The following is a 15660-nucleotide window of genomic DNA, read 5'->3' as shown; positions in this document are numbered from 1 at the left end:
TTTGTTCAAATACACACCCAGGAGTGGAACTGCTGAGCCATGTGATAGTTCTTTTTTTTAATTTTTTGAGAAACCCCCAAACTGTTTTCCACAGTGTTCGCACAAATTTACATTCTCACCAACAGTGTACAAGGGTTCCCTTTCCTCCACATCTTTGCCAACATTTGTTATTTGTATTCTTTTTGATGACAGCCATTCTGACAGGTGTGAAATGATACCTTATTGTGGTTTTGATTTGCATTTCCCTGATTATTAGTGATGTTGAGCATCTTTTCATGTGCCTGTTGGCCATCTGCATTTCCTCTTTGGAAAAATGTCTATTCAGTTCATCTGCCCATTATCTAATCAGGTTGTTTTTTTGATGTTGAGTTGTATGAGCTATGTATATATGTTGGATATTAACCCATTATTGGTCATGTCATTTGCAAATATCTTCTCCCATTCAGTAAGCTGTCTTTTCATTTTGTTGATGGCTTCCTTTGCTGTGCAAAAACTTTTAAGCTTAATTAGATCCTGTATGTTGATTTTTGCTTTTCTTTCCTTTGCTTTAGGAGATGGATCCAAAAAAATATTGCTGCAATTTATGTCAGAGTGTTCTGCCTATGTTTTCCTCTAGGAGTTTTATAATATCCAGTCTTACATTTAGGTCTTTAATCCATTTTGAGTTTATTTTTGTCTGTGGTATTAGAGAATGTTCTAATTTCATTCGTTCACATGTTGCTGTCCAGTTTTCCCAGTACCGCTTATTGAAGAGACTCTCTTTTCTCCATAGTATATTTGTGCCTCCTTTGTCGTAGATTAACTGACCATAAGTACGTGGGTTTATTTCTGGGCTCTCTATTCTGTTCCATTGATGTATGAGTCTTTTTTAATTATCAAAGCTTTGTAGTATAGTCTAAAGTCAGGACGCATGATTCCTCCAGCTCGTTGCTTCTTTCTCAAATTTGCTTTGGCTATTTGGGGTCTTTGGTGTTTCCATACCAATTTTAAAATTATTTGTTCTAGTTCTGTGAAAAATGCCACTGGTATTTTGATAGGGACTGCACTGAATCTGTAAGATCACCTGTGGTAGTATGGTCATTTAACAATATTAATTCTTCCAATCCAAGAACATGATACATCTTTCCATCTGTTTGTGTAGCTGTCAATTTCTTTCATTAGTATCTCATATTGATAGTTTTCTGAGTACAGGTCTTTTACCTCCTTAGTTAGGTTTGTTCCTAGGTATTTTACTCTTTCTGATGAGATGGTAAATGGGATTGTTTCCTTAATTTCTCTCTCTGATAGTTCATTGTTAGTGTACAGGAATGCAACAGATTTCTGTATGTTAATTTTGTATCCTGCAACTTTACCAAATTCACTGATGAGCTCTAGCAGTTTTCTGGTGGCGTCTTTAGGATATCCTATGTATACGATCATGTCATCTGCAAACAGTGACAGTTTTACTTCCTTTCTAATTTGGATTCCTTTTATTTCTTTTTCTTCTCTGACTGCTGAGGCTAGAACTTCCAAAACTATGTTGAATAAAAGTGATGAGAGTGGACACCTTGAGCTTTCCTTTCTTAATGTAGGTGTTTGTGGCAATGAACATTCCTCTTAGAACTGCTTTAGCTGCATTGGGTTAGGGATAATTTTTATTTTCTTTTTACTTTTCTGTATATACCAAACTAATAAAATATATTACATTCACAATTTTTAAATGTTTGCAACTTATTAAAAGGATAAAAATGTTAAACGAAATGGGAAGGAGCACTAGAATAGACCACTTTGGGGAAAAATCTGTTATTCTAAGCTGATATAAAAGGCTTTGGAAGTTTAAAATGTTTTAAACCAAGAATGATTTGAGAGCATTAGCATGCACATACAATTTACATAGACAGAAACAACAAGAAGAGAATAAAGAAATATATACCTTACTATAAAGGAATGATTCTATCAAAGATTTATCTTCCTTTTATATTTTGAGATATGACCTTTGGTATCTGTGTTGTTACTACAGAAGAACCTATAAGTGCTCTAGTATTTCCCAGCAGTTACACAGTTCTTTCCCCAAGTTATTTGATAACTTGTAATGAATCGACAGAAATGAAAAGCACAGAGGAGGCAGAAGAAAAGGCAGCTTGACTGAAACAGAAAACAAACTGCCTGATTCCATTTATTTTCCCTACAAGTCAGTCATGAGCAAACATACAAGTGATCTAAAGTATGACTTCAGAAATTGCAAAGGTGATCCACTATTGGATAGGGAAGTAAATTTAATTATGGGTATCAGCATATATTAAATGAAATATACCCCCAAAAAAATGTAATAGAGCACAGCATACATTCAAGGTAGCCAGGGTAGAATGGTTTTAACTCTTGTTTGTTTCGTTTGTGCATTTATACCTGTGGGAAATGGCTCATAAGTATAAAATTTATTTCTTACTATGGGTTGTGGTTTAAAAAAAAATGTGAATGCTACCTATCTGAGATACCGTCAATGCTAAGTTCAATCATTCTAATTTCATAACTCCAACAAATTTAATGAATGTTGGGAGGTAAGGAGGTAGGAAGGTAGGAAAGAAGGAAAGACGAAAAGGGAAGGAAAAGAAATATGGAACAAAAAGTATTCAGTAAGAAAAGTGCTAAAAGTCTGCTGGTGGGAAAGTATTTTTAAAGCCCTCATGCAGGCTCAATTAAAAGAGAAGGAAAACAATGAAGGAAAGGAACAGACTGGAAGCTGGTGGGTAGATATATAAGTCGAAAGAAACTGATCAGGGAACTCTGTGCTAGAGGGCAACATTATTCCCTTAAAGAGCCTGCAATCTAAACCTGGCAGCAGTATATAAACACACACATACACACCCACACATATTTTTTGCACACAAATATATAAAACACATTACTGTAACTATAGTGAGGGTATTATTATGAAATGAATGTTTATCACCCCCCAAAACTCATATGCTGAAATCTTAATTCCAAGTGTAATGGTATTAGGAGTGAGGCCTTTGGGAAGCGATTAGGTCATGAGGGTAGAGCCCTCATGAATGGGATTAGTGCCCTTATAAACAGAGACCCTAGAGAGCTCTCTCATTCCTTCCACCAAGTGAAGACACAGCAAGAAGACATCCATCTATGAACCAGTGGGTCCTCACCAGACACCAAATTTGCTGGCACCTTGATCTTAGACTTCCTAGCCTCCAAAACAGTGAAAAATAAATTTTTGTTATTTATAAGTCACCCAGTCTATGGGATTTTTGTTACAAAAGCCCAAACAGACTAAGACAGCTGATGATAGTACTGAATTTTTAAATGTACGTTTTGAATAAATATACACTTACCTTTCAAGAAAACTTTATTGATCCACAAATCTAATTGACACTTGAAAACGTGTGCTCTTGTTATGGGTCATAGATGATGTCAGCTTCTGTACGACAGAGTTTGCCAAATAAAAGTCTTGGTTGGCCAATCGGAAGTAAAGAATCAAGAAATAGAGATCAGCTGAGTTATCCCTCAACTGAGCTGCAGGAAAAACAGCAAATACCTAGAAAAATAAATAAATAAAATAGCTTCAAATATCCTCTCCTTAAGCAAAGGAACCCTAAACCAAAGCCATCAATGCAAAAAGCAAGCTGAAAAAGTTTATGTCATAATATTTTTGGCTCTTAGGGGACAAATGTTAGCTTACTCTTTAATCACTCTTTCAATTATCTATTTTAGCTCCTAGAAGAAACTCACTTTAAAATACCTACAATAAAAAGCATTATAATAAAAAAAAAAAAACTAAAACACCTCAATATAAAACAAATCACCTGTTATCACTTTGCTTCACTGAAATGAAATAAAAGTGTTCAAATAAGAAATACACTACTAATACAGTAGTAAACTAATATCAAGTATTAAAATCACATAAAATAAAAAATGGGAATCTGACATTTGCAAACAAATGTGAAAAAAATTCCACTGAAAATGAATTCCAAAGCATAAATAAAACATAAAATTAGAATACAGATGGATCAGTGTGGCAAGTAAATATTATTTGTGAATTAAAAATTAATTTCCATAGCCTTTTTGACTGTAGAAAAAGAAAAACATTTATCATCTTTAGTAATATACTTCAATCTACTTTCACAAATCATATCTGACATAGATGTATCTCTACATAAAATCAAGAACAATGGAATTTCTTAAATATCTAATTTAGGTAAAGAACCTCTAAATAATAATAAATTACTAAATATATTATTATCACTCTTTTCTAGACTTCATTCTGTATTAGTTTACTTTACTCCCAATAACCTGTTACAGCTTACTGGTGACTCAGCATATGTACAAAAGGACAACAGTAGTTAGGTAAAATATATATCAAAAACACAGAACTGAAAAACATTATGATAATAGATGTATCTGAAACCTACTGGGATGCAAAAGAAATTAATTACTTAAAACACATTTGAGCATCATATGCTACTACAACCAAATAACAAAGTATGATTTCTGAAGAATACCAAGGAATGTAGCATTGATCTCCAGAGAGATTTAAGGAAACTGTTCTGTGCCCCTATACTGAATATAGTTCATGTTTTGTTTGTTCATTTGATAAAGAGAATGATTTATTACCTTCTGATGGAGGATTTCCTTATTTTAACTTTCAATCTCATCTGAAAAGTTACAAACAACATGTTTCTAAATTATATAATCTATGTATGGGAAATATCTAGACATTGTCAGCAGCTCCTTGGACAGAAATATAGTCACATGGTTTTTCTCCATGGCTGAACTAAAAATCGCCACACCGCTGAAATAAAGCATGTCTCTATTTCTCGTCATTCCCTTGTAAAAATATAAACCATTTTTATATTATGGATGTCTCTTTACAGTGAAAGACATTCAAGGATCTTTCAATTATTCCAATATATGTATATTTGATAAATGTGTGTTTATGTAACACTTAGTATAGATTGTCACACTACTGTGTCAATACTGTTCAGAGAATGATGGCTATTTCTTCAGAAAGTACAACCGTAACCAAAGAAAAAGTGACACTACAATCAGTGTCCTCAGTAGTTGTGATTTGCTTTGTTTCTAAACACATACTTTACATCCCAGTCAATTTTACATTTCTTACACTGCTGGGATCATGATTCATTTTATTGTTTTGACAGGACATAATCCAATAAAAGATCTCATTGACATACTATCAAAGAAACCAAGAAGGAAGGAAGAAGACTACAGGAAGAATTAGGAAACACGGAAGGCTATCTGTACAGGAAAAGTGTATGTTATGCCTAGACTCGCTCAGCAAGCCACATGCAGAAGGAATGTTTACTGCTGTCTCACTGAAAGGATATACCATTCTTCTAGTTATTCTCTACGGAATTGCATAAACATTGAGAAATCTAGAAATAGACATACACATGCACATATAAAAATTACTGTCAGTGTATAAGTTACTGCTGCCCTGGGACTGCAATAATTTATGTAACATCTGTTTTCATATTTTTCTAATTTTTTTCCTAATTAACATGCATATTTAACGCATAAATGCTCAGACCACCTCTTTTTTCTGCTGACTGTGCCTCTTTATTTTTGAAGTTGTGCACTCCTAAGGAGAATTCAGGATAGATGGAAACCAAAATCTTATTGAAAGCACTAATTTTACAATGTAAACAACAGTACTAAACCAATTTTCAAGAAAATACTACAGCCTTAAGAGTTTTCACAAGAACATTTCAATTTGCTAACGATAATCATACAGTAAATTAAGGTCCAAATACCAAAAAGTAACATAAAAGCACAATTCCAATATCATATTAATCTTCTTCATTTTTTCTAACTTGTATAAGAGCTGAAAAAACCTTTTATAACATCTATGATTTCTTGACTTCGTAAGTTTTGGTAGCATTTTAAAAATTTTATGCCTTAGGCAAATAACATAAATAAATACATTCCATATAGTAAACATCAAGAAGTACACAACCAACTATATCTTTTTTAAATTGTGAACTTCAAATACTGTCCAGATGTGAGGAAAGGGGAAAGTTTTGACTCTAAAAGTCATTAAAGTACAATCAACTTCTGGAAGCTCTTAATCTGTACTCAGAAATTCAAAATTCAAAACACTACTAGTCTTTAAGTAAAATTAGAGGCTCATGAAACCAATGCTACAATAACAAACGTATTCCCAAGTAACAATGCTTAACTTGCCAACACTGTGACTTCATGTATACTTACCTCACTTTAGAACTAATCTTTTAGTTATAAAAGACTGTCTTTTAATTGCCTAGTTATGTAGTTCAGTCAGTCATTTAATATTTCTCATCTGCTGTCAGGGCTGTTCCAGGCCTTTGCAGATGCTGAAATTGTCTCACAGAACTTACATTTTATTTGGAGAACCAAATAGTATCCAACAACCATGCAAAAAAAATACATAATTGCAAACAGAGATAAATGCTACTAAAAATATGGGAAATTCCCCACCATGAGATTTTATAACAGGAGACTTGATGTATCGCAGAGAGCAGCAAAGACCTAAAATAAGACTGACATGAGATCTGAAAGGTACGGGAAGTGTTCAAATCTGGGCACATCAAGTGCAAAGGTCTAAAAGCACTTATGAGAGAAGCACATTCAAAGTCAGGAAAGAGAAGCAAAGAGGCCAGCCACAGCTAAAGAGGGAATGTACGTGAAACAAAAAAAGGCAGAGTAAGTGAATAAGGCAAAATTCCTGAAGGGTTTTAAATAAGGTATGACAACCAATTGTATGTTGAAAAAATATCCAATGTGGCAGAATCATGGAGGGGGCAAGAGAAATGCAGGGGAGGAGTTGAGTGTGAGGTGACAGTAGCGTAGACTAAGGTGATGGTGGGGAAGACAAAGTTGAGAAGGCAGAGACACTGGGGATAACAATCAGCAGACTCTGATGAAAGATTAGATTTTGTGGAGTTTGCAGATGGAGAGCAATTCCATTCACTGATGTAGGGAATCCTAACAGAAGGGTGCAGGTGTTGGAAGGAAGAGCCCAAGTTTAGACTTGGACATGTTAAGGGGTTAACTGATGGAAACATCCTGTGGGCATTTCAACAGAAACATCTGGAGCTACTACTAGAGTCTGGAGCTACAGGAAGGGTCTGGGCTAGAATCAAATTTAGAATTTACCAGGATATGGGTACTAGATAAAAAATAGAGGTCTACACTGTTTTCCCACAAGAAAACCCCTTCACACATCCAGCACCTTCCTTGTTTCTAGTTATCACACCACGTCAGAATAGGAAAACATACATTTCATAATCTGACAAACTCATTTAGCCTAAAATTGGTTCATTCCATAAGGCACACTCACCTTACCTTAAGTTGTGAAATAATAGTCATCATTTATTAGAATGCCTACTCTGGGACAGAACTATAAAAATACGCTGAAGCACTCTAAAAATGTGGTCGATTAATCCTCACAATAACCTTAGAATTTTACAATCTTCATGCCTGCTTTTCAGATGAGGACACTGAATTTGGGGATGTGTAAAGTCGCTAGTGAAGCCAGTAAATGATAGAGGCATCCTTCCAACCCAAGGCTACCTTAACCGACAACCCATCGTTCTTTCCACTAAAAGCAGGGTAGCAAGGATAGTGTAAGACTCTGGGCTTTATAAAAAGTGTGAATCAGTACGCTGTACACCTGAAGTTTATATAATATTGTAAATCAAAAAGAGTCCGGGCTTAACAAAAAAAAAAGTAGTGAATTACCTGGCGGTTCAGTGGTTAGGACATGGTACTTTTACTGCCGGGGCCCAGGTTGAATCCCCGTTAGGGAACTAAGAGCCCACAAACTGCTCGGCGCGGCAAAAAAAAAAAAAAAGACAGAAAGAAAAGAGTCTGGGCATTAAAATCAAATCAACCTCAGTTCCAGTCCTGGCTCCAGAAGACCACTTAAACTCTCTTATGTTTCCTCACCTGCAATTTCCTCCCCTGCTAGGAAGTATGAATGTTTTAGGAAACACATGAAGGCTCTGGGTTGGGCAACACCATTAACATGACATGTTCCCTCACCACAGGAGTGCCAGTTGAAAGAGGACTCAAAACACTGATAGCTTTGGAAATTTCCCAGCACAGACCACAGCAGGGCATCAGGAAGAGCTGCCTCAGCTCACCCCTGTTCTTCCCCCAACTGGGGAAGAGTAGCTTCCATCAGAAGAGCAGAAGCCGATATCCTAAAGCTGTCAGTAGAGAATTCAGCAGTGGGTCTAAAACTTCAGTGTGCATAAAAATCTCCTAAGGAGCTTCTTAAAATGGAGATTCCCAAGCAGACCTTCCCAAAGATTCTGATACAGCAGTGGAAGAGATGACTCTTCAAGCTTTCTAAAAGATCTCTACCAACAACAACCACTTTCCACTCTTCAGGCACGTAATTTTTAAACTGTTTATTGAACATATACAATACTTTATTTTGTCCAGTTAAATTGTACCCAACCTAATATAAAAATTTCAAATATGTTTCTGAACAACTACTGTCAAGGTTCCTTTCCAATAGAAAGAGGGATAATTAAACAGCAGCAGTTTTAACTATACATAAAATGTCTCTACCAAATTTGATTTTCCTTAATCCAGATTTTAGTCTTGTGATTAAAACTAAGTTATTTAGGGATTTACATGTCAAAAGACATAGGAATGTTTAAGGGAGATGAATGGTTCATAAAGAAACTTCTGTCACACAAGTTAACCACTGGCTAAATAAAATATATTGTTGATTAGTAAAGAATCTTAAAAATATGTAAAGGGGTCTAAAGCAGTAACAGTTATCCAAAAAAAAAAAAAATGGAGTAAGAGCTTACATATAACCCTCAGTGATACCACTGGATGCTAACAGACACTGGTACCAAAACAGCATTCAAGAACAAAAATGTCTACTGTATTTCCAGATACTTCAGATCACTTAGAAAATTAAAGTACGCCCATCTTCCTTTCTACATGAACCACAATTGTCACTATGGAAGTATACATTCTGGTCACTGCCCCAGCAGCCCCCATTAACCTGACCTACAGGCAGGGCACACTGAGTCAGGGCTGCCTTAACAACATTCCAGAGGCTTAAGAGATTCTAACGAATTCTAAAACTCCAAATTTCCACCCAAGGTTAACGGAATTTAATTTTGAAATTTCAAGATGGGTGTTATTCTTTCAAGGCTTATGTGCAAAGCTAAACGTGAGCAGTTAAAAGTTTAAAGTTTAGTACATATGGTCTACTTGTATTCCTTTGAATCAAAGAAAATACCCACTCAGGTTTGTTTGGTTTTAACCTCATGACTTACATGACCATGACAGGAATAGAAAGCTAAGGATAACAAAGTTGCTTGAAAAAATACTTTAGTGACAATAACATCAATACTCTACCACGATACTGATATCTATATGAAGTATCTCATTTAATGCCACCTTACCTCTACCCCACCCCCACCAAAGCAAACAAACAAAACAGTTAATAAGAACTTAAGGACACTAACTTGCCCAAGACCTCATCACTAACAAATGGTAAAGCTGGGATTTGAACCCAAGAAATCTTAACCCACAGGCCATATGGTCTTAACCACTGTATCATGCCACTTCAACGCAAAGACAATTATAAGTGTAATATACCTGATCGTTACTCACTCTGTTCATAACTTCCCTTAATTTTATAAACCTTTATATAGCCACAATCCCCAAAGCACTGACACAATCTAAGCCTGTTTCTTTGACTTTTATGGTAAATGAAGTACTTCTAGGTTGTCCTCATAAAACATACCTTCACTTCCAAAATCACTCTTCATCTTAGCATTCTTATAGTAGTATGTGACATTATTTTCTCTCAAACAGTCATGCTCATTTTTCACAAACAGTTGGTACCAAGTTAGATCCCCCACTACCCTAAGATCCAGGCAAAACAGAAACCAATGTATGTACAATTAAAGAAGAGAAAAATTCTTGTGATTTGAGGATTATACCTTCTAATTTTGCTCTTGATGCCAACATAGCCTCTCTTCTCTATATCCTGATTCATTTAGGATCAAGCTCTGATACCAAGTTCAAATTAGCTTACAAATAAGAAACAGATTAATCTCCATCACTCTAAATAAACCAAAAGAGGTTGGGTCATTTCTGAGAGTTGCTTTGGGCACCTGAGGTCCATTTCAATCTCGCAGACCAGCCTAAATGCTCATGAAAAGTTAGAAAATTCCCGGAACTGTGGTTTCCTTAAGAAAGCTGCTGATTCAACCTGACTCCAAGAGATGAAAAATTCCCTTAAGCATATGTTAGTTTTTGTGCATTTCTTGTGGCAGACATCAGGCATGGGACTTTTCAAAGTAGACATCCTTCACAGTGCAACAAGGATATAAACATATTTATAATTAAGGTATTCCCTTCTTTTAAGTGTGTTCCTGTAACTAAGATGAAAATAAATAAGATTTCTGAAGAAATTATTTTAGATTAAACGGGCTAAAACTTTAAGCATTATCCATAATTTTATTTTGTATTCTAAATTCTCTGTTCCAGGCTTATTAAATTATTCCACATCTCATTAACTACTCCTCCTTATGTTATTCCATTTGCTTCAGAGTTCCATTTTTTTTTAATCTATTGCTTTTTTGTAACATCACCTGTCTGTCACCTTTTATCCAATAAAAACTGTAATTTATCTTGTTCAAACTGCAAAAAGAAAAACTCGAACCATTGCTGACTGCACTGGAGGAAAGCCTATGAAAAGCAGTCACTGTCCCAAGTTATTCCAGAATTCTGAGGAAGCTTTAGTTCTCAGAAAACAGAAGTGCACAACAGTAATTAAAACCAGAAGAGAACAGATGATAAGTTAGCTCTACAAAGGACTCAATTATTTAACACATGTATTTTTTCTGTTTTGTGGCTCATGACTTTCCCATCACTTACTTTACTACCAAACTACTGTTCCTTTATTGATCTCACTGCCTATTAGCCCCTTCTCAAAAATAATAAAAGAAACCTAAACTGGATAATGTTGCTAATTATTAGCAACATAGAAAAACAGCTGAATCAATGACTGGGTACTTAGTGAGTGTTTTAGAAAGATAATTCCAGTAGTGGGATAGAGTGCTAACAACCGAACTAGCACAGCGGCTATAGAAATGGAGAAGTGAGAGACAAAAGAACATGAGAAAAATGGTGGTACCCAGACATAGAAATGGAAGAAGAGAAAGAAGTTTAGTTTATTTCCAAGGTTTCTAATCTAGCAGGTAGGCAGATTAGATTATTTGTGCCATGAAGGGAATAAAAAATTTTTTAAAAGATAAGAGGAGAAAGGGATAAGAAAAAAGGTTAAGAGAAAAAGCACATACTACATATCACTTCATATACATGCCTACCTCAGTATCTTGCACTCCTGCAAAAGGGATGTTGAGGACAAAAGAAGTAACAAATGAATGATCTCAATTTTAATTCTGCTGACTCTTGTAACATTAAGTAACCTGAATTCACTGAGTAAAATGAAGTTTAGATCACGTCACTAATTCCTTAAGTTTTTGAGACTTCATTTTATTTTAGAAGGTCTCCTTAGTTCTAAACACACTGGTACATGCCTAGAAGTATCTTCAATTGGGTACTCTCTTTAAAAATTTTGCCAGGTTGTGGTCTCTACAATTCACATAATATCTCACTTTGAGCTACTTCTTGGTATAAATTATCCAGCTGAATTTTAAATTTTGCATTAGGTTACTTGTTTAGTAGGTTTGAAACTAACACTTCAGCAAAACAGATACAGGAAGATCACACGTGTATCAGTGCTTTCAGTCTAATAATTCAATAAAACAGCAATCAATTAATTTACATTACTAATGCCATTTTTTTTTTGCTACTCAGAAGGATAACTTTTTAAATGTATTCTTCAAAATCATTTTTAAAATATTTAAAGATTCCAAGCAATATTATTATTATGGTCTCATATTGCAACAAAATACATAAAACTAAGAATATTCAAAATCCCATAAGAAAAAACGCTCTAGGAGGTTAAGACTATAAATTGTGAAATGAAAAGAGGAAAATCATAAATATGATAAATACAGTATACCAAAACTTTTGGTTTTATAACCAAAATGGGTTATGAACATTTTTTTTTATAAATTTATTTATTTTATCTATTTTTATTTTTCGCTGCCTTGGGTCTTCGTTGCTGTGCGCAGGCTTTCTCTAGTTGTGGCGAGTGGTGGTTACTCTTCATTGTGGTGTGCGGGCTTCTCATTGCAGTGGCTCCTCTTGTTGTGGAGCACGGGCTCTAGGTGTGTGGGATTCAGTAGTTGTGGCTCACGGGCTCTAGAGCGCAGGCTCAGTAGTTGTGGCCCACGGGCTTAGTTACTCCACGGCACGTGGGATCTTCCCGGACTAGGGCTCGAACCCGTGTCCCCTGCATTGGCAGGCGGATTCTTAACCACTGCACCACCAGGGAAGCCCTGAAGATTTTTCCAAATTAATGTTTTCCAGTTTGGATACTGGAAACTAAGCAAGAACTCTCAGGCAATTGGTTATTACTCTCCAAAGGCAGGAGCCCAAATAAAGCACCCAACTCTTGGGACTTAAAAAAATCACCCAGAGTCAACCTCTTAAGAAATGATCCTCAAATTCTTCTGTGTTCACCTTTACAATTATTTCTCTCGTCCAAGTTACATGAAGGGAAAGGTGACAGTCAGCTACCATACCCCCTACAAGGGGAGTTTCAAAAAGGCCTGTTGAAGCCTTAAAAAAGGCTGGTAACCCTGATCCTTAGTAGGACATCCTTCCCAGTCCTGTGCACTGGACCACTTGTTGTGTAAGTGACTGAACACTAGGCCATCTCCCAGAGCAGCATTTGTGGACAGGGGAAAAAAACCTGAAAGACTAGGTTACTTAATCTAAAACTGCTGCTGCTTTTAAAACATCATGGCCTAAATAATCATTGAAATACTACTATCTTTCATTGAAAACATTTAGAAATGTCCTTATCTAAAGACTACCCATATGTAAAATGTGCTTTTAACCTTATAACTGCCCTTCTGAGCAACGTCTGATGACATTAATTTCTCAGCCCATGGTACTTGGGGTGGGAGTGGATGTACGAGGAGGATGTCCTAAAAGACTCTTCCTTGTGTTTTAGAAAATGTCATTTTATTTAATCCCCATAACAGCTTGATGCAAAAGTTTTATTATTATCATTAATCCCACTTATACAGATGAAGAAATTACAGGCATTGTTAAGTAAACTTACTTAACATCACACAGTTAATAAGTGGTATTTAAACTCAGGCCTGTGACACTCCACAAGCCTATCCTTTACACACCATCACAATGTCCTCAAGTATATCTATGAGTAATGTAAGTCAAAATCACATAGCGGGACCTCCCTGGTGGCGCAGTGGTTGAGAGTCCGCCTGCCGATGCAGGGGACACGGGTTCGTGCCCCGGTCCGGGAAGATCCCACATGCCGCAGAGCGGCTGGGCCCGTGAGCCATGGCCGCTGAACCTGCGCGTCTGGAGCCTGTGCTCCGCAACGGGAGAGGCCACAACAGTGAGAGGCCCGCGTACCGCAAAAAAAAAAAAAAAAAATCACATAGTGAATTAAAGTGATTCCTTTATCTCCGTATTTCATTGGAGTACCTTGGAAACCCACCACGGGGAATGAAGTCTGTGCCTCCTATAACCATGGACCGTGGGCTCATAACATTGAAATCTGTGATTCCTGGAGCTCAGACATCGATTTCCCTCACTTACTTTCACTCTGAAATACATTACCTCTTGAATTCAGTACAACAAGAAAGCTCTCTCTGAAAACATACCTAGCCAAGCTCTGTGCTTCAGTCAATGTGACAGGCATTAATTTAAAATCAAACTTTCTAAACGAGTAATTCCTACATAGTTTTCAACATGTTATCCTTGAGAGCCCATACATACATATGCACTTGAGAAAGACATTTTTAACGGCATTCCTTCTCAAATATCCCTAAAACCAGTGTGCAGTTGGCCAGACAATACCAAACTACATCCTGAGCCTCATAAGTATAAATGTATCAGTACAAGAATACAGACAACTCCCAGAATAAGTCTTCAAATAAAAAATTATTATACTAAGAATAAATGATAGTAAAGCTTCTAGAAAATTCAGATCTGTGGCCTACTCCACCCACACCCAAAGCTGACATAACCAATTGGAAAAAGAGTTCCAAAGAGATTGTTAAAATACTTCCCAAAGGCAATTCCAGAATTTCCTCATGAAGAACTTGTCACTCTTGCCAGAGGGTAGACTTGTTTTGACACCTGACAGAGTTCTTCAATCAGAACATGTTGAAAGTGAGGCAGTAAGTTTCACATTAAGCCATTTTTTCTAGCTCTTAAAACAAAGGAATAATGTTGACCAGAAAACAGAGCTCACATGGTAATAAGATTCAGTCATGTGTGTATGATGTTATATATAAATTATTTTTAGGAAACAGAGTTTAATTCTCAAGTATGAGAATTTAAAAAATAAAGACAGTTCAAAACATACTGTGGTATATATTTTTTTAAACTACAATTCCTCTATTTTGACCCTTGGTAGCTTAGTCTATTTTGAGGTCTATTTAACCAAGATTTGGTACCTAGAGACCACTTAACATAACTTTATTAATTTGCTAAGCCATGATATTCTGAGTTCAGCTTAGGCTTCCACATGCCCAAAACATCCATCTATAGATTGGACAGTTCTCTTCAGGGCTAATCCTTCCTCTTGTACAAAAACCTCTCATCAGACCACAAACTATTGGCAAAGCAGCTGAGCTGCGTTTCCTAATGGACTGGCCTTCCCAGCTTCATATAATTAACAATCTCAGTGTGTCTGCATGAATGAGTGACTCATTAACTTCATTTTTGTTTTTAAAGAGTCAAGCTCTTAAACTACAACAAATATTAGTTACATAATATCATATACTTTTACAAAACCACACAATTCAAATATACACAAGCCAAATTATAACACTCTAAGGAGAATGTATCTCAGAAAATTCCAGAATTCTCAAGACTTCAAGTCTTAGCAGAAATGAATTACATGTACTAAAAATATCTACTTTACCTGGCATTTTTAGCAACTAGAATTCTGCTCAATAGCACTTCTGATTTTCCGAAGGCAGGGTCCATTTTAATCATCCCACAAAGGTTAACTTATGTTCAAAAGAGTTTGTTTGGGCACAGAAAACAGGACCAAATATTTTTAAAAGGAAAAAGAATAGTCTTTTAGTAACCAGAAAGTGTGATCAGGTAGGAAAACAAAGTTCACCATACATGGAGGTTCATTTTATCAACTTCTGTGATTAAAGATCAGTAGAGTATGGATCATTTTGGGGAAGCACAACAGTAAATATTAACATGTATATATTAACATGCTCAATTGCGACAGACAAATCGTGTGAGGTTTCTGTGAGTTAAGCAAAAAAACGGGGGGCGGGGGGTGGCTTTGTTAACATCCAATAATGCAATACAGAAATTATATTTATGCTGCATGTAATAATAGATGCTTTCATGATACCGAATAGACTTTTTCACACAACGATGAAGATCATTCACCAAATTATTGTGACTACTATATTATATTCTGGAAAATAATGATAAATCATACAAGCCTGCTCTCAGTCCCAGGCCCATTTATCTTTCCGGTCTCCCTCTTCTAAACTATGA

The 15660-nt window shown here is 35.9% G+C and overlaps 1 protein-coding gene across 7 annotated transcripts in view; it reads right to left on the bottom strand.

The window, feature by feature from the left end:
• TBC1D5 (TBC1 domain family member 5) overlaps positions 1–15660 on the bottom strand; it is a 532640-nt gene that overhangs the window by 402788 nt on the left and 114192 nt on the right. For 4 of the 7 annotated variants that reach the window (XM_079921169.1, XM_079921174.1, XM_079921172.1 and 1 more), the window contains exon 3: positions 3324–3526. The exons of 2 other annotated variants lie outside the window; for them this stretch is intronic. The gene's annotated coding sequence lies outside the window, so the exon portion shown is untranslated. Of the gene's footprint in view, positions 1–3323; positions 3527–15660 lie in introns of those variants that run through there. One more of the 7 variants, XM_079921175.1, reaches the window with a different exon arrangement.

The sequence above is a fragment of the Stenella coeruleoalba genome (assembly GCF_951394435.1).
Source record: "Stenella coeruleoalba genome assembly, chromosome: 5".
NCBI lineage: Eukaryota > Metazoa > Chordata > Mammalia > Artiodactyla > Delphinidae > Stenella > Stenella coeruleoalba.
Note: the sequence above shows the minus strand (reverse complement) of the source record. Positions and strands in the feature narration are given on the sequence as shown.